This window comes from Anser cygnoides, chromosome 2 (assembly GCF_040182565.1).
Source record: "Anser cygnoides isolate HZ-2024a breed goose chromosome 2, Taihu_goose_T2T_genome, whole genome shotgun sequence".
Taxonomy (NCBI): domain Eukaryota; kingdom Metazoa; phylum Chordata; class Aves; order Anseriformes; family Anatidae; genus Anser; species Anser cygnoides.
The window spans coordinates 11,353,464-11,372,457 of record NC_089874.1 but is presented as its reverse complement, the minus strand read 5'-3'; the positions used below and the strand labels follow the sequence as shown (position 1 = coordinate 11,372,457).

At 40.5% G+C, this 18,994-nt stretch overlaps 1 protein-coding gene across 6 annotated transcripts in view; it reads left to right on the top strand.

Moving 5' to 3' along the window:
• DIP2C (disco interacting protein 2 homolog C) overlaps positions 1–18,994 on the top strand; it is a 317,670-nt gene that overhangs the window by 151,880 nt on the left and 146,796 nt on the right. The window contains exon 1 of one of the 6 annotated variants that reach the window (XM_066991460.1): positions 12,746–12,900. The exons of the other annotated variants lie outside the window; for them this stretch is intronic. The gene's annotated coding sequence lies outside the window, so the exon portion shown is untranslated. Of the gene's footprint in view, positions 1–12,745; positions 12,901–18,994 lie in introns of those variants that run through there. 6 annotated transcript variants of the gene reach the window in all.

The window sequence follows — 18,994 nt, the reverse complement described above, 5'->3', positions numbered from 1 at the left end:
CAGAGAGATTTACATAAGAAAACTCATATCAGAAAATTGAATCCTATTTTTCAAGCACGTTAGTATTTATTTTTGTGAGAGCAAATTACAGATGCAAGTTACGACAAAGCAATACACAGAAAGCTGAGTTTTTAAAGGCTTTTTTGAGTCAGTACTGGGACTGTTGCTCGTAAAAAAAAAAAAAAAGAGAGAGACTACACTGAAACAAGAGAAAATTTAACAGTAAATTAGGTCAGTGTAAATGAGAACACAGCCAGCTTCCAGGTTGTCCAATGTACCATTGTTACTAAAGCATTATAACCTCTTGAATTTTCATAAAGAAAAGAGTATGTGTGTAGTTTGCTAAGGCTCATAGATCTGCAGTGTGTCTCCATTGCTCTCCTAAGCTCTCTACCCATGCAGCCCAATTTTCTCAGACAAAACCAGATTTAAGTTGACGAGGGGAGCAGCAGCAGCACTCTGCCCTTACCATCTCCCAGCACTTGGAGTACAGTGGAAACACTGAAGGTTGTCTGCCTGCAGCTGAAAGGCGTAGGTTGAGGTTGAAAGAAAGAGCAGTAGTTTGTTTAAATGTCATTTGGGTTGCAAGGTTACATCTACGGTTGCCTTTCCACCCTGTCCTAGAACACAATAGTAGTGCTCTTTTTTTTTAAGTTTACTGTATCTCTGTATTTTGGCCATCCTTGATGCCCAACAACTGTAACAGGGACTTTCAATCATTATTTTATTTCCATTTATTATTATTTACTATTTATAATAATGTATTGATTTGTTATTATTTCTGTTATTATATTACTTTCCACAGTTATCAGGTAGCCAAACGCAGCCCATAGCTTTGCAAGAGGCGGCACCACAGGTTCTACCAGATTCTGTTAATGCTGTGTTCATGGGGTAGCCCTGTCAGTGCTTAGCCTGCTCACCTGAAGACCTTTCAGGGATTTGCCGTAGTTAGCAGATTTGCTGGAAAAGCCATACAAACCTGGTGAACCCGTCCCTGAAGCCGCAGCAGTGGGTGGCCATGTCTACCGCTGCTGCCTGAAGAGGCAGGCCTGGTGGTGGTGCTTCCTTGAGAGGCCAGATGAAGAGGAGAAAAGGTCACACAAAGCGTATCCAGGTGGCAGACGTTCGGGTTCATGGTGAAACCCTGCTCCTCAAAGCAGTGCCTGCCTTCAGATTTGCATGTGGAAGTTAATGTGTAATATATGTAATACGTCCTGTGTAGTCCGTAGTAGTAAAGGCACTGTGACCCAGCTCCAGCACTGATAGTGCAAACTGAGGTAAAAGCAAGCAGTATAATTCTCTGTAAGACAAAGACATAAGACCAAAAAGAGAGGACTGCAGAGCTGTGGGTGCGCTGTGGCCTACTCCTGAAGGAAGCTCGTTGAGCTGGGCCTGACAGGGAAGAGCTCCTCCACAGACCAGGGACGTATCCCACACACTGTTCTGGAGGAGGCAGGGCTGTGACAAGGCTCGTGACAGACCCGTGGTTGTACTGTGGTCAACAAAATCACTGAGTTGGATTTCGGGGTTGCATGTTTGTTTTTCATGTATCTTAACTAAGGCCTGTGTTCCAGCCTGTAATCTCGATGTGTAGAGAGACTTCGGATGCCGCAGGGCAGTGACTTGCCTTGGGAAAGGAAGGCTGTGTTGCTGTATCTCCTTTGAGTCATGCATAGCAGGGGTCCTTCTTATCTCACCTCCTTTTCTGGCCTGTGTCTTCCTGATCAGCTGTGCCCTACAGCAGAAGGAAATGAAATGAGCCTCATTACGTACTCTGAGAGTGGAAAGAGTGTGCTCCTGTGCTCCATCTGGTATTCCCCCCGTGCGTAAGCAGAGCTGAACCATGGCCTTGGTGTACTTGGGAGGAACATGGGCATGATGTTGACCATGTTGAGTCCATGGCGAAGGTCATTCATCTGTCACATGGAAAAAAAAAAAAGTTATTTCTCTCCAGTGGCTTCAATGGTACAGTAAAAATGAATCCAATCACCTTTTTGATTAGGTGACCAAAAGACAAACAGCTGAGCTGCTTTTTTCCCTGTAATTTCTTCATACATATGTATGCAAAGTGTAGGTTGTGGAATAAGCCATGATGCAGTGCCTGACTTTGCAAAACCTTGTGATTTTTAAAGGGGCTGCTTGACATACAGCTTGCAAAGGTTAAAGAGTAAAAATGTATACCCAGCCTGATTTATAAAACTCATGGCAAATGTGTTTTCATAGTGGAGGTACAAATGTGTTGTTTGTTATTATGCATTATTTATATTACGGTGATATTTAGAAGATGCAGAGAAAAGGGCTTTTCTGAGCTCTGTGTGACCTTCTACAGCTCTATCAGTGCACACAGAAGTACAGAATAGAACAGCACTGAAACATGATAGTTCCTTGGACTGAAGAAGTCAGATTCTTAGTGTTGTAAATTATAATAATTTAACCAAAAAAAAAAAAAAAGTTCACACTGTTGAAACATTTTCAATTGTTTTTTTTTTTTTACAGCAACCCTGTAGTTGTGCAGAACTCTTGTGTAGGAGCAACCATGTCTAAAGAAACCAGCAGATATTTAGTTTGTGGAGGCTTGGACACATTGCTTTTTTTGTTTTAAATGAAACTTCTCTGATATTGTTTCATCCAGCTTCTTAAATAAGCAATAAATTGATAGCCAGTGGGGAGAAGACTCATGTTGCTCTGTGTTGCTCCTACATTGCTCACTGAGTTTGTTTCTGTAGTATATGCAGGAGGCTCAGGCATTGCATTTTGGGGCAATATGAAAAAATGAAACTGCGTGTGCTTATCAGATTTAAAATCACAGAATACTGAGATGTTTAGAAATACCTATACATTCGGCACTACATTAACCACTTTTTTTTTTTTTTTGAGAAACTGGAGGGAAAGAGTTAATTAGAGCATGATGTATGCCATGTTATTTTTGTTGGTGAAAGATTTGGAACTAAATCCTAACAAAAAACATGGCAAAAGAGAACTCTTTCTTTTATTAGCTAGTCATCTTTGTAAATTTGAGGAAGCAAAAACATGCCTTTGTCTTCACAAGCTCTTCAATCCTTTTATTCTTTCTTCTGTTTATACTCTTCATAAAAGATAGGTTTAGACTGAAATGGGTGTTCAAGCCACTCTGCTCCAATACAGAGTGCTTTGGGATTACAGAATGTTTGAAAAGGTCCAAAGAAGATATGCCATCCTAAAGAAAAAGTGGTTTTACATCAGGGCTCTTGAAAGTCAGAACTAGGCTGCCAAGGAAAACAGAGGGGGTAGTATAAAGAAGAAAAAAAAAAAGAAAAAAAGAAAAAAAATCCTAATGATGATATAATATTGATCCTGCTAAAATCAAAAGCGCCATAAGGAAAGCTTTTATTAATAAAGAAATATATATAATACAGAATTAAATAATGTATTATAAATATACAGAGAAGTTTTGTGTTTGTGCTGGTGTGTGAAGCACTCAGAACATGTTCTGTGTGAAATCTGTGTGTCAGGATGAATAATTGTATTTTTTTTTCTTTTAAACTTATGGGCTTGGATCACCTGAGTCTTAACCTTAGTATAAAATCAGATCTGTCAGGTTTTCTCAGCTAACTATTATTAATCTGTGCTTTCTGGAGTTTTTAATATGCTGTGAAAACCCACTCTAGGAAAAAGATTTGCATTTAGGTTTTTTTTTAGGTGGAAGCAGGCAGGTGAGAAGAGAGACCTGAACATGAGTGCTGATAGTTTGGTGAAGTGAGTGGCTTGGTGCAGGTCTGGCTGGTGGGAGATGTTGGGGATGGGGAGCACTGGAGGAGCCAGGGCTGGGACCACCGTGCTGGGCACAAGCATACTCACCCCCTCACCCTCACCTCTGGAGAACAAGGCTATCACTTGGATAACAGGGTGAGAGCGGTGAATGGCATGGAAAAAATCTTTATCTAGAGAGTGTTGAAAGTCTGGAATTAATGACCTTGTAAGGAGCCAAATGAGGAGGAATTGGCCAAAGTGTGTCAAATAATGAACGCTGCAGAGAAGGTATGTCATGAACTTTTCATGGTAGAGGGTAAGGGGATATTTAATTAACTTAAAAGTTGGCAAATCCACAGAGTGTAATTACATTGTGGAATTAATTCTTCGCAGAAAGTTGTTGAGGCCATGACTTCAGCCAAGACTTTGGCAAGATTCAAAATGGGATTCCAGTTTAATTTGGGCAGCAAAAGGCACTCTGAACTGTAGCAGTTACTGCTGAAAAGTTTTTGTAATGTGCTCCTGGGCTTAGGTGAGCCTCCAACAGCTTTTGATCAAGTGACACTATGAGGGCAGATTATTTACATTTCCCACTTCAAACTTTTTACCTTACTCTGTCCTCTAACAAGCACCCTAAGTGCTGAAAGAAGTGAAAGATCATTGGCCGGGATCCAGTGTGACAGTTACCGTGTTTCTTACATTCTTCTCCAGTCCTGCAAACAGTCATAAAAATTAATAACTACCTCTTCAGCTGTCCAAAGCGTGACATTGTTGGAGAAGTGGTAAAAGCCATTATTTCTGTTCTGGAATGCGCAAAGATGCTGCATCTTCCCATCTGACATGTAAAGGTTTTCAGATGCCTTTCAGTACTTGAATTATATAAATAGTGTGGGAATCACCTCTTTGTTACTGAGCGAAAGCATCTGATTCTTGTTGTTCTGTCCGTGTTTGAATTATAAAAATGAAGGTTGTAGTGAGAACTGAGAAGTTCAGACAGGGAGTCAGGCTTTGTGGTACTAAGGTGATAAGAAACCATAAATTTACCATCTCACAAGTAAAATATACAGTAGTTCTGAAGTCAGATGAAAACTGTGAGGCATTTCTATGGGGGCCAGCCAGTGAAATATCCCAGACTTTGTGTTGTAGTGGAGCAGCTACGAGGTTTGATGTGAGCTTCACGTGTAGAAGGCTTTAGAGGGATAGCAATGAAGATGTTAGGATGAGCAATATCTGGGATTGCAGATGATTAATCAGGGTAAATTAAAATAGATGATAAGCCTTATGAGTACTAAAGAGCAAAGGGGTGATTAAAGACCTTTGCTATGCAGTTGCAGAGTCATCAGTTCTGAGTGTGGCCTGTGAGGCCGCCCTTGGCTTGAAGCTGGTGGTTTGCGAAGAAGAAAAGAATGAAAATCCCTGAAAATGTGATTCAGACACAGACTTACAGCAATCAGAGCCCACTGGGAAGGAGAGTTGAGGAAAGGATAAATCAAGGATGAATAAGAACGATGCAGAACTAAATAAAAGCGTGATTTGTGCATATTACCTCAGGATTATTGAGTTATTTGTAAACATTACCTTGGCACCAGCTGATGTGAGTGGGCGTATTTCTTTGCTGGTGTGGACTTAGGGTGAGAAAAGGTCTGTGGATGTACGGGTCTGGCTGTGTAGGTCAGCTAGCAAAAGCACCACTTCAGCTGATACTTCACCTTCAGCTTTGTCGAGTTTAAGCTGGACAATTGTCCACGCCTGCTGGGAGCTGCCAAACGGGTGCTTGAAGGCACAGTTGCAGGACTGAGGATCTTTAATTTCCATGTAAAGGTTTGGAAGCTGATGACTGATGTGGGCATGCAGGTCACGTGCATTTCTGTCCATAACAATCTACAAGTACCTGCTAGCTGAATTATGCCAGAAGGTCAGTGTTTTGGGCATATCCTGTGAATCGTACCTTAATTGTGGTATTCTTGATTTCTAAAGCATGCCCACCTTCCTGCGCTCTGCTAGTCCACTTCCCAGCTGGGACCTGACAACAAAATATGAATGACATCTGTCGTTGCTTTTCCACGGGTTAAGTAGTCCTTATGGGCACTTGTAAAGTATAAAGCGGGGTTAACTATAAAAATAAGTGGGCTGATCGCTTCTGTGAGGGACATTATTGGTATTCCTTTGATCGTCAGGCTGGCATGTTTGCTGTTCTACCTGCTGAGTCATAACATTAGGTAAGCCACAATAGGAATATGTGCAAAACAGTGAATTAAGAAACATTTGTGCTAATAATTAGCAACCTGTCAGCTCATGACAATTGAAAAGCAGAGCAGAGCAGTATCTGTTTTGATATATTGATCTAAACATCTCTTCACAGTCTTTCTCCAAAACTTCCACTTCAAACCACCAGCTTTTTGGCTTGCTGTGAAAGCCAAAATCAAGTGCTGAACTTTATCAACGTGGGAAATGACATTTGCTAGCATCTGCCTGTTATAAAGGCATTGCTAGTTTTGGCTTCTAATAAAAGTTTGTTTACTTTTATTTAAAGTATAGCTATGATTTAGTTCCGGCTTCCTTTTGAATAGATCTGCATTTGCATGAGAGAATGTAACAAGGATGTAAAAGTCGCAGTTTCTTTGTTTTTTGTAAAATTTATTATTTTTGAAATCTGAGGTAATAGGCTACAGAAATCACAGACTAACCTCATTAACATGTGAAATTAATAATGAACTCAGAGTTCATGAAGAAAAGACAATGCTTCCACATCCGGTTTACCACAGCTAATTTCTTTATCCTGATCAAGAGTAGTTGTAAATTGGAAATTTATCAAAAAAAAAAAAAGTATCTCTAAAAAGAAAGATTAGAGTACAGCAATCTGATTTCCAAACTGTATAGAAGTGTGTGCATCAAACCTAGCAGAAACTTGCAGATCTCCAAGTGCCGTATTTCCCCGTCACTAGAGGGTAATGCCGGCTATGAGAACAGCTGCTGCGTGCTAACAGCAGTATGAGCTGTCACATCAGGTCTATCAAAATGTTACAGACCTTTAGGAGCCTTCAGAGGTGCTACAGCAGGCAAAAAATGGAATTGTCAAATATTGTGAAAGCTGCAGAGAACAGGCGCATTGATTGTGTCTTGAGGTAATTGAAGGTGTGCGACTGTTTTTCCTTTTGAGTTGTTTTGCCGGCTTAAGAGAGTAGGATCTGAGTCAGCCTTTTGGTAATAGAAGTCCTCAAGTCAACGGATGCATATTTTCAGTACTTCATAAACACTTTGCCCACATACCAGGAGAACAGTGAGCTGCTTTTAGGCTTTTCTGTTCCTTTAGTAACACACTTGGAAGTGAGTTGAGTAACCAGATGATGTGTGCTTAATTCATCTTGCTGTTTGAGGTCCTTTTGGAACGCAGTGGGAAAATGGCACGAATACATTTCAGGTTATTTCTTTTAAAAGTGGAATTTTATTACTTGGGTTCAATTCATGCAACAGCTTTCAAGTGTAACTTTTTACACAGAAAATATGAAGTGATCTGGGTACCTTATTAACACCTAGTGCAGTCCCAGTATTGCAGACGCCTTTAACTAGCTCTTCATTTTATCATATCAGGCTGCTGTACCAAATAAACAGTCAACAAAATGTATTTTAAAATTTCAGCCTAAATTGCATTTGTAGGTTGTAAAACAAGGATTAATTGTTTTGATTTCTTAAGACCACAGACAAAAGTAATTTACTCTACATTACCAGGACAGGTAAATTCTAATATTTATAATTGGAGATAGATCTATTCTATTCTAATTCATTCCACATACATCCCCCTTACCGCTGAGGCCCAGATATGGGTCAAGATCTGAAATAAAAATCTGTTTGCTTTGAATTGCAGATTATTTACAGTGAATATTTAGTTTCCTCATGTTCAAATACCTCTGTGGAGTGCCTGTACACCAGTGCACGGAGCATGGGGAAGAAACAGGAAGAAACAGAGATGTGTGTGCAGTCACAGGGCTTTGATCTCATTGCAATTACAGAGACGTGGTGGGATAACTCACATGGCTGGGATGTTGTCATGAATAGCTACATGCTTTTTAGGAAAGGCAGGCCCGAAGGATGAAGTGTCGGAGTTGCCCTTTGTGTGAGGACACCTGGAATGTCTGGAGCTCTGCCTCAGGGAGGGCGATGAGTGGGTTGAGAGCTTACGGGTAAGGTTTAAAGGGCAGACTCACAAGGGTGACACTGTTGTGGGTGCTTGCTGCAGGCCACCTGATCAGAAGGAAGTAGGTGAGGCCTTTTACAGACAGCTGGAAGTAGTCTCACAGTCCCAGGCCCTGGTTCTCCTGGGGGGCTTCAGCCACCCTGAAGGCTGCTGGAGGAACAACATAGCCAGGCACAAAAAATCCTGGAAAGCATGGAAGATAACTTTCTGACACAGGTAGTGGAGGAGCCAGCAAGGAGAGGTGTCCTGCTGGACCTTGTTCTGACAAAGAAGGACTGACTGGAGATGCGAAGGTTGTGGGCAGCCTTGACTACAGTGACCATGAGATTGTGGACTTCAGTGTCCTGTGAGAAGGAAGCAGGGCAATAAGATTGCTACCCTGGACTTCAGGAGAGTTAACTTTGGCCTCTTAGGGACCTTCTTTGAAGAATCTCATGGGAATGGGCCCTAAAAAGAAGGGATGTCCAAGGGAGCTCATTAATATTCAAGGATCAATCCCTCCAGGCCCAGGAACGGTGCATCCCTATGGGCAAGAAATTGAGCAAAGGGGACAGGGGACCTGCATGGATGAACGAGAAACTCCTGACAAAATTTAAACTTAAGCAGGAGGTGTACAGGAGGTGGAAGCAGGGACAGGCCACTTGGAATGAATGGGACATTGTCAGAGTATGCAGAAATGTGAAAAGGAAAGCCAAGGCCCATTTGGAATTACATTTGGCTAGGGATGTTGAGGATAACAAGAAGGGCTTCTTCAAATAACAAAAGGAAAACTAAGGAAAATGGGTACCCACTACTGAAGAGGTCAGGGACCCTGGCAAAAGAGGATGAAGAGAAGACAGAGATACTGAATGCCTTCTTTGCTTCAGTCTTCACTGCCAAGGCTAGCCCTCAGGAGGTCGGGTCTCCAGAGGTCCCTTCCAACCTCAACCATTCTGTGATTCTGTGATATCAGATTAGTAGAAAAATAAATAATTCCAGGAGGTGTACATTTATGGAAGCCTTTAACTTTTGGAAACAGTTTGGAGAACAATGGTTTTTAATTAGGGTAGTAAAAGATATTTTTTGATATGGTCATCAGCAGCCTTCATCACCACCTGTTGACTGAACAGAACATACAACTATTTTTAAACTTTTGGCAAGTCATGAAGAACTCATGGCTGTAAAAAATGATCTCATTTTACCTGATTATTTTAATATAATAGTCAAACAATTGAAGTAGAGCTATAGTTGGGGTTTGCAGTTTCAAAAGATCGTCATCTGGCTTGTAGAAGTGCCTTGAAATTTCTGTAAACTAGAGGTGCAAAAGCTACTTGCACTCAAATCAATGGGAAAGATAGTCAGATAATTCTTACAGACCTATCTGAATGATTTATAACCCCCCCCCCCCAAAAAAAAAAAAAAAAAAAAAAAGGTAAAGAGGGTGCTATAATGGGCTGGAAGAAAAAGTTGGAGCTAAATTATTCTATGAGAGGGTTTGACATGCTCTCGTGCAATACAGGGGACTGGACTAAGTGTCCCAGAAGTTTCCCTGTGCCTGTCTGACACCTTTTAAGACCTTCTGAAGGATCAGGTTAGTAAAATGGGAGGTCAGCATTTCCTCAAGTGAAAGTGAGCAAAGAGGTTTATGAATAACCCATCCCTCCACGATGCTTCTTCAGTGAAGGCGTTGCTTTGATGTTACCCCATGTATTCCTCCTGCAGCCTCCCTGTTCTGCCTCCCCTGCCAGCAGTCTGTCACTGACCGGCACTGGGACAGAAGTAATAATTCAGGAGATCTGCTTCAGAGCCAGTGTCTAATGCTGTGCTAAAGTGAAGTTCTGAGGAACAAAATTATAAACTAATTGCCCAGAAAAGTGAGCATAAATATGCATGTGCTGCATTTTACAGTTCAGAAATTTCTGAGAGTGGCATTTTCTTTGTCTAGCAGTAATATCTGAATTACTTCTCAACTGCATGAGAGGTAGAAGAGTAACACAAATTTATAACTGTCCTGGGTTCTTTGGACTGTGGGATGTGGGTCTAGAAAATATTGATTAGATCTAGAACACGCACCCGAATGTTAATTCCTGCACCATCTAAGTTGTAAGTGCTCTGCTGCTTAGTGAAACCCATGTTCCCAAGTAAAATAACATTAGGGTCCATCACAGACATCTTAGCAAGAACATAAGCCAAGAAGAAATACTTCAGAAAGAAGTGTGGTTTGGGGAAATTTAGATGACTTACTCTATACTTTGGACCGTCTCCAGCCTGTCTCACAAAATAGCACTGAAGCAAATGCCTTTATTTATTATTCTAGATGTTAAAGCACATAAAACTAAACTTGCTTCCTCCTCCAGAGGAGATTTGAACCAACATCTCACCCTTTAAGTAAATCCTTAGATAACTGTGTCTCAGATGGCACTCAGAAGGGGACTTAAATCTCTAAATAAGGCAGTTTTGTTTTGCCCAGAGTAGTTAAAAATCTGCTGAGACCAAAAGAGAAGATGTAAGTGACTGTTTAATGTTGTTACTAGATGCTCTCCACTAAGAGCAAGGCTGCTGACTTTGATCTCTGCTGTTCTTGCATAGCAGGATGTTGGATTGAGTGTCTGAGGAGGTCTCTCAGGTTTTTTTATTCTTTGAAAATTAATGTGTTTCTGTACTTCACTTTTTTTTAATTTTTTTTTTATTTTTTTAAAGAAATCAAAGTTGGTCTACTCTTGCTCGGAAACTTAAAAAAAAAAATTGAGTTACTATTGACTGGCAAAACAACATAACATAACATAATAGTTGGAATTGAGGTAAAATGGGTGTGGATTAGGTTATTAGGTGAGTTGCTAGCTGGACCTTGTAGATCTAGGGAGGTTTTCTAGAACACCATATAACATGGTTCACATTATTACACTTGGGCTTTTGGAGCTTTTCAACAGAAAAAAGAAAAAGTGAATATTGAAATGGAAAACATTTGTTTTTGCTTTATAAATGATAGTTTCTTTTAATTCTTCAAAATCACGTTGTGTCATAAAACAAAACATGGTGTGCTGAAATAGTAGACCAGACTATTGAGTTTGATGATCTCCCCAGTGATGCGTTTTTCAAGCTGTTATGGTCACTCGTTATGGTAATTCAAGTCCCTGCTCACAACTACTTACAACTCCTCAATTTTCTTCCACAACCATTAGCGGTCTTCTAATAGTTTGAAAAGGAGTGTTCCTACTTCAGTTTCCCAGTGGTAGTTAAGAAATCTGTGCATTTCTGCATTTGCGTCCAGCTGTCAAAGTACGTGGAAATTTGTGTTTGCATGAAGGGTTTTTTTTGCCCAGAAGAGGTTCTATAATTACAAAAACTGTGGGAAGAGATTTGGACATTTTGGCATACAAATATAATAGTACAACTGCTGTAAATACCTATTTTTAAATCAGCATAATGTCTTTAACCCTCAGTAGGAAAAAATAAAGTGATTTTTATTAGTGCTGAAACACTTCTATTATTGATTAGCGTAACTAATCTCAAATGCAAAAGCTATATGGTGAACCCAAATCAGAAAGGAGAAAGTTGTAATATATCAGGTAATATATATATATATATATATTTTTTTTTCCCAGCATATTCAGAAGTCATACTTTGTTGCATTAAAATACTGGAAGCAAATTTGTGGATGACAGGTTTAGAAATCTGTTGCTTTTTGAAAGATTTGCACTCTCTTCCAAAGATAAATCCATTTGGACTTTTTGGTTAAGCTTAAGAATGGTCAAAGTAGTGAAAAAATAAATAGTTAAAAATACAAGGTCCTAACCAGGAGGGTTACTTTCATAGGCTGCTTCCTAGAGATGTAGCAAAAAAAGAAATTTACTTATTAATAAATTTTACTCAGATATTGCAGGTTTTCCCTTTTGGAAAGCCTGGCTGTATTCATCTGAACAGAGGAGGAAGTATACTTGCAGACTGGTTCAGATAATGTATTTGCTATTTTTTTTCATATAGCTATTATGTGTTCCTCCTTTAGTATTCCTCCTTCTCCTCCTCCTCCTGTGTATTTTTTTTCCCCAAGACGTTTTCAGGGCTGGGAAAGAATCAGGACAGAGATCTGTGAAGTAGGCAGCACAGTGCTGCACACTCGGTATGGAAATGGCTGATTCTCTCTGAACTGTAAATTCTAAATAACAATAAGTGGAATTACTGCTGTAATTATCTTTCTTCGGGGAACATTTCTAACTTGAAATACAAAGCCTGTCTATTAAATAACATTTATCAGGAATGTTTCCTTAGGCGTACTTTTCCGAACTGTATTTTATTTTCATCTTCAGCGAGATCTGACTCTGCAAGGTTTGCGTTAGAGGCAGGGAGAATAACTAGAACAGGCAAGTGCCTCATAGGCAACAGGAAAGCGAGTGGAGAGATGAAAGATGAGCTTCCAGCAGCTGCAAAAAGGATATACACTTCAAGGGTGCCCTATAAGCCTTATAAAGCAATAAAGGAAGGAAAACAACATTATGAAGGGTCCCAACAGCCATAAAATTCCAAAAATGGCAAGGATTGCTTTCATTATATAAAGTGTTTGTTAAAGCTTTAAATAATGAAATAAACTCTGACACTGAGAATGGAAACCTTCACTGTTAGACCGGTCTCTGTTTACTTTACAATAATCCAGGCCATAAAAGTCGCGCTGCACAAATATGCCATTCTTGGGGAGCTCGGCGGAGGCTGGGGACCACACACTTGTGGCCTCCGAAGAGACGGGGTCTCCAGCGAGGCCTCCAGGTCGCTGGCGGCGCGCCATGCCGCTGGCAATCTCTGCTTGCGGCCGGGTTGGCAGAAGAGCAGAGGGTTGGAGTGAAAAAAATCCAGCGGGGTTGTTTTCGTTGGATTGAACTGGGTTTTTAGGGGTTCTTTTTGGAGCTTTTTTTGTTGGTGGCGGTGGTGGTTTTTTCTTTCTTCTGAAGTCCAGGCGTATTTTGGGTATTGGAAAAATGTGCTGAAGACTTTGAGACCAGAAAGTAAGTGGGGAAGGTGATTAAGGGATCTTTGGGGATTCAAGGTGGACATACTAAAAAAATATATGTTCTGTGTAAAATGATTTACTACTGCCTTGCTTGTTTAATTATGTCAAATTCAAATTAAAACTAAGACCGGATAGATTATATGGCAGATATTTAATTCCTATATCCACAGAATGGGAAGAAAGTACTTATTTTGAACAGGAATACTTTTGAAATTGAAAATACCTTGTTTCTGTGTTATTTTCGCGGTGCTAATATAGTTTATTATGTCTGTTAATGGAGTAACCTGTTTAAACATTTTTTCCTGAATTAGAAGCCACATCAGAAAACATAAGCTATAAAGTACACGAGACACCCTTCCTTAGCTGTCATTGAAATTCAGCCATTTTCTGCTTTGCTCGCAACGTACAGGAACAAAATGTATCCTTGGGGAAAGAGAGAATTCAGCTATATGTGGGTGAAATTATCATTGAAACCTTTAAGCTATAGTGTATTCCTCTTAAAGACATTTGAGCAGGAGTGTAATTTATGGTACTGCTTGCAATGAAAACATGCAAATGCCATTAATTTACCTGACCAGTGCCATAAATTGATGTTTTTTTTCCCCATAATTCTGATTGTTTTTTTAAGCTGTGAGTGAGGTTGAGCATCTTTTAAAAAAGATATTGGAGAAGAAAACAGCTTCTGACGTACGTGTTTTTGTGTTCATGTACAAGTTGCATGAAATAGATTTGTGCAGTTTTTATATCTCTATACTTCCACCATCCAAAATGAAATCCTTTGTCTCTGGGCATATTTTTGGGAGACCAGACAGGGAGACTGCATCATGAGTGGGAGAAGTAAATGAGTCACAGTTCTCTTTATGAGGAGCTTTGTTTCATTCAAATCCCTCTTGCCAAGATGCTGACACTGAACTTGAGTCATCAGCAATAAACAAGTCTTACAGAAAATTGAATCTTTAGAGGGCAGAAAATCATGGGCTCAGGAAAGGCGCTCACCAACGACCTGTTTCAGTCGGTGTATTGGAGAGGCATTATTGATTGCATTATTTCCTGTGGCAGATTTTTCATAAGTGCCTGAAAGTAATTCAAAGTCCCAGTCTGAAATTTCATTTCAAAACATGCGTGTGTAGTGGAAACCGTCAGCATCAGTCAGGCTTTGAGATCACTGAACATTAAATTGAGTGTTCACTGCAATAACAAGGTGATTGTGGTTCCTGTTATTATCATTTGCTTTTCACCTGTGCTGTGTCCAAAAAGACTGAGAATGGTAATAAGTACTTGCAACTTTCTGGAAAAAGGAAAGGTTTAGGTTGTTATTATTATTATTATTATTATTATTATTATTATTATTATTATTATTTTCTTTTTCCTTCTGCATAATGCAATTATCTTTTGCTTGAATAAATTTACTTTGTATATCCTGGTAACAGTCCATCAAGACTGGACATGTTTGTGTTCAGGAAGTGACAACAGATCAACTAATAAACATTTCAGTTGAAAAGGAAACTTTCATACTATATCTAGTAGTATATATCTATACTATTTACTTTAGGCAGTCTACTTTCTTGGAAGTATTGTAGCATCTTATTTGTTGATGTTGAGAGTGTTTCTAGCTGCTGTCAGCTTTTAACATTAAAAAACTTTAAAGAAGGATGTTAATATATAGATATTTTCTCGTGGAAGTATTTTCGTGTTTAATGAAATGTTTCCTCCCCCAGCAAATATTAAAAAGTCAATATTTTGCCGATTACCTAAAGTGCACGTTTTAATTATTTTCAGTTTAAGCTGTAATTCCATGATCAGTCTGTAGTCTAGGACATGCAGTGTAAACAGGGGCAGCTGTCTCATTGAGGAGCCAGGAGGGGGGGACAGGATAATGGGAGGAACTTCAACGTTTACGTGCACATCTCCTGAGAATGCCTCGTGCAGTGTGGAATACCCTGAGTATCTCTGTGCTGCCTGAAGCTCCTTCCTCGCTGGTGATGACGGTGTGCGGTCCTTACCGTCCTCTACCCGCCTCCCCCAGCTGCGCCTGGTCATCTTTGTAAAGGGCAGAAATCTAACACTGTTGAAGGAAAGAGTAAATATCGTAAATTTTCCAAGAAAATGGAGAGTATCACGCAAACAGTAACCATTGTGGGGAGCATAGTCGAGTGAACTTACAATAGAGCGCAGCTTTGCTAAATATAGCTACAAAATACTTGTTATCAGTGAGTGCCCGTGTAAAAGAGCTTTGCCATCTGCAATTTGTGCCGAGGCACAAACCACAAATAAAGAGGTGGGAATAGGATTATGGAGTGACAAAGCCTTGGTCCTGTATTCAGCTCGACCGGGCAATCTTCTTCCTTGGCGGGCTGGCTGGCCCTCCATTTGTGCTGCCCCTTGCATTTCGGAGCTGGCGTTTTCTCCCATTGTGCCTGAAAAGACTCTGGAAGATTTGAAATAACAAATGAACTCGTTCTGTGGATTGGGGTCGGCGTGCTGCATGCCCGTTGTTCAGTAGTCCCTGGCAGTCAGTTTGAAATACGGATGGGGAAAAAAAATCCAGGTTAAAATGTACTACCTGGTTACCGGTGAGGAGCTCAGGCCTGCCCCAGCAGCTTCCTCCCAGGCTTGTGCTCCTCTCCGGCTCCTGCCCCAGGGTCTGTGCCCCTCCTATGGCAGAAACCTGACACATCACCAGTGCAGGTGAGGAGGAGGAGAGCAGCATGTCCTGAGGAAGAATCTGGAAAATGCTGATGTGAACAGGAGGCCGAAGGCCTTGGGTGCACTGAGGTGAACGCAGCCTGGGAGGAAGGGAGCGAGGAGGGGAGAGGGCCCGGGGACAGGCCGTGGGATGGAGCTGAGAAGAAGCAGAGCAGGGCAGGGGACTCGGGAGCTGAGACAGGGCCTGAAGGGAGGCGAGAGCCAAGGAAGGAGGCAGGCAGAGCAGAGGGCTGAAGGCAGCTGCTAAATTTCCAGGAATTAGGGGTTTTCTTGTCCCAGGGAGAGCCATCCCCAGAGCTCCCTGCAGCCACATGCTCCTTCAGCCCCTGCACTTCCTTAACGCTGGAGTCTTCTCCTCCTGCCTCCATCCCTGACCTGGCCTTTTCCCTTCAACCTGCTGCCAGTCTCGCCTCCTGCTCATACTACTGGCATGCCTCTCCACAATGTTCTGTTGGGCACTGCCACACGGCTTGGAGATGCCACGCAAACGCAGGTGAAGGTGCCGTGAGAAGAATGCTAGAGAGTGCTGGTGTAATGAGGAGGTCTACAGGCCTCTGAAGAGTTCGTTCCTGTAGTAAATAAAATAACCTACAGGTACTGCCTGCTCATGGGAGGAATGTTAAGACATCGGGGATGAGATGCTGTTGCCCTCTTTCTTTGGAGATAGACTTTGCAAGCGTGCAGCAAAGTCCTGAGGGGCCACTGGCTTTTTGAGAAAAGAAGAGTTAGTTAAAAATGGGAAGGTATTGTACATCTTGTATTCTTATGGCAAGGAACTCTAGTCCATGTAATCCCATTCAAATTCTCCAAGAACAAAGCCTGAATTCATGATATGATACTGTGGAAGAACATGAGCTTGGTGAGCCTAACTAAAAAGGGGAATACTTCTCATATGATAGAGGTAAAATTATTGCATAAATTTGCAAAGGAATGGAGGATGTAGACCAAGGGTGTTAATACTCTGTATAGAAAACTGGGTGAATAACAATTTATAAGAGAACAATTTAAGCTAAGTTAACTTTTGGTGATCTGTGTTCAGTATATATGTAGAGCTTTCAAAGTGAATTCAAGATAGTTTTGAAATACATTAGTTTTATATATATATTGATAATATTTTAATGGTTAATCAGTTACTGTGTACATTATGAAGTCAGTCTACCTAAAAAATACAAAGCGCAATCTTGATAAAGTGGTTTTGTGTACTGCCCCAGACTATACGATGCAGTAGACTTCCTTCTATCTTGATTTTGTATTTTGCTTTCACAGTTTTTTTTAGCTTTGGTTGCCAGGGCAATGATGCGCACAATTATAGAAAGCTATCGATTTGCATGTATATGTACTACCACGTGTGTGGAAGACTAAGCAATAGTCGAGCACCTATTGCTAATAGCTTTGTGTTTAAAATGGCATTGCCACCCTGTACATACTCAAACGGAGCTGTAATTCTCCTTAGGGTATCTCTGCTCCTTTAAAAGCAATCATAAAATAATAATAACAGATTTTTATTCAAATTAAGATGTGCCCGAAATACATAAGCGTTCAGTATTGATGAGCACAGGAAATGAATGGTAATTTGTTTAGCAAAACCTGAAAAGAAAAAATTGTTCATATTTTATAATTTTCAGGTAGAAATAAACACATTTTTAATGACAACATTTTAATGAAGTAGTATCTATAGTTACTGTCTGTTTTGTGAGAAGCTGAAGATTGTAATGGAGAGGGAGCTTGTTTCACTGGTTAGAACATATGCCAGAAATGTTCAAGAAGGGAATAATTGTGCTTAAAGAGACAGTGGGTTTGAACTTTAAAAACATAGGTCCTCTTGCCAAGTCTACCACTTCTTCTTTGGGTAAATATGGGACAGTTATCATCTGAGGTGCTTCACTCTCACTTTCCTCATTTAAAAGCACAGATATTTTAGCTGACTTCTACTGCAGAGCAGTTTGAGATATGGTGGCGAACAGGGTAGGTGTTATTTTAAATGCTGTTTTTTGATGCAGGGTGAGAGGTTGGCTCGGGTCACTGGCAGAGAGGCTGGGAGACTCTTGCCTCCTTCTTGCTTGTTGGAACCATCCCCCAGAAGGGATCTTTCATCAAGGAACAACTGCTACCATTTGAAGGTGTTTAGATTTAGTTAGCGACTTCAGGCCAACCCACAGAAAGCTTTCTCTATACATTTGCTAATTTGGCATCCAGAACGGAGTGGCTGGGATGGAAATGAGTATGCAGTCCTCTTAGCAATGGTCTCCTTAGGCGAAGGTTGAACACTGGGATGGGGGAGCCTGAGCAGGCACACATTGCTGTGTCTGCCTGGACGTTACTGCCGAAGCTCCACTTCTTTTCGTGGTTTCAGGCACACATTGCTGTGTCTGCCTGGACGTTACTGCCGAAGCTCCACTTCTTTTCGTGGTTTCTCCCCTCCTAAGCTCTCAGCTTTTTACAAATGTACAAGTTCGGTGCTGTAACTTTAACTGCATGTTAAGTTTCACAAAAACAGATACACTCACAGAAAGGGCAGGGAATATGTTGTTATTTTTAAAATCTCATGATTTTAAAACCCGTCTATTTTTTTTAGCATCCGGAGGAGATTGTATTGATTTTAATATTTACACATATGTGTGTGCACATGCACTCATGCATTTGGAAAGAAGAATCTGGATATCTGAATTACATTTGAACATGTATTTTAACTGCTAGCTACAGGTCTTGAGCTCCAGAGCCAGGACTGTAGCCAATGATCAGGCCTTTCCTGAACTCTAGTAAGACTAAAAGTATATGTTTTGTTCTATGTATTTAAGTATCCATCATTTTCTTCTAGAAAAAAGTTAACAGAAAAATATTTTTTAATCCTTACATTATACAAAAAAAGTGACCTGAAGAAACTGCAAACACAGCGAAGGGTCATATTAATAGAAATTAAGAAATTCAAACATTTGCCTTCAAGGTTTCTTAGAGGTTCTGTTGGCAAGTCAGACAAAAGTCTTTATGCTACCATTTTCTAGTGGATCTTTGGTAGATTTGTTTTGTTATGTTTCTGTTGCTCTCATTGCTGCTTAGAAGTGGGCTAAACATTTATACTGCAGAAATGATAGAGCAGCATTTGCCATAGAGCTGTGCCTTACATGCTTGATTAGGAAAATCCCATTAATGACAAAAAATGCTAATCAGCAATGTGTTTTGCCAGCCACCATGGGCCCACGCACTCCATATAATCCATTGTTTATTAACCTAATGAAGGTCATTGTAGCTTTTCAAAGCTTGTGTGACAGCATATCAAAATGGTTTTAAAACTCTGCTGCTGGACTCCAGTGCTGGAATAAATCAAGGCTGGGTATTTACTTGTCAGAAGGGTTCTGGCGTAAATGAGTTTTTTCTGGGTAGAA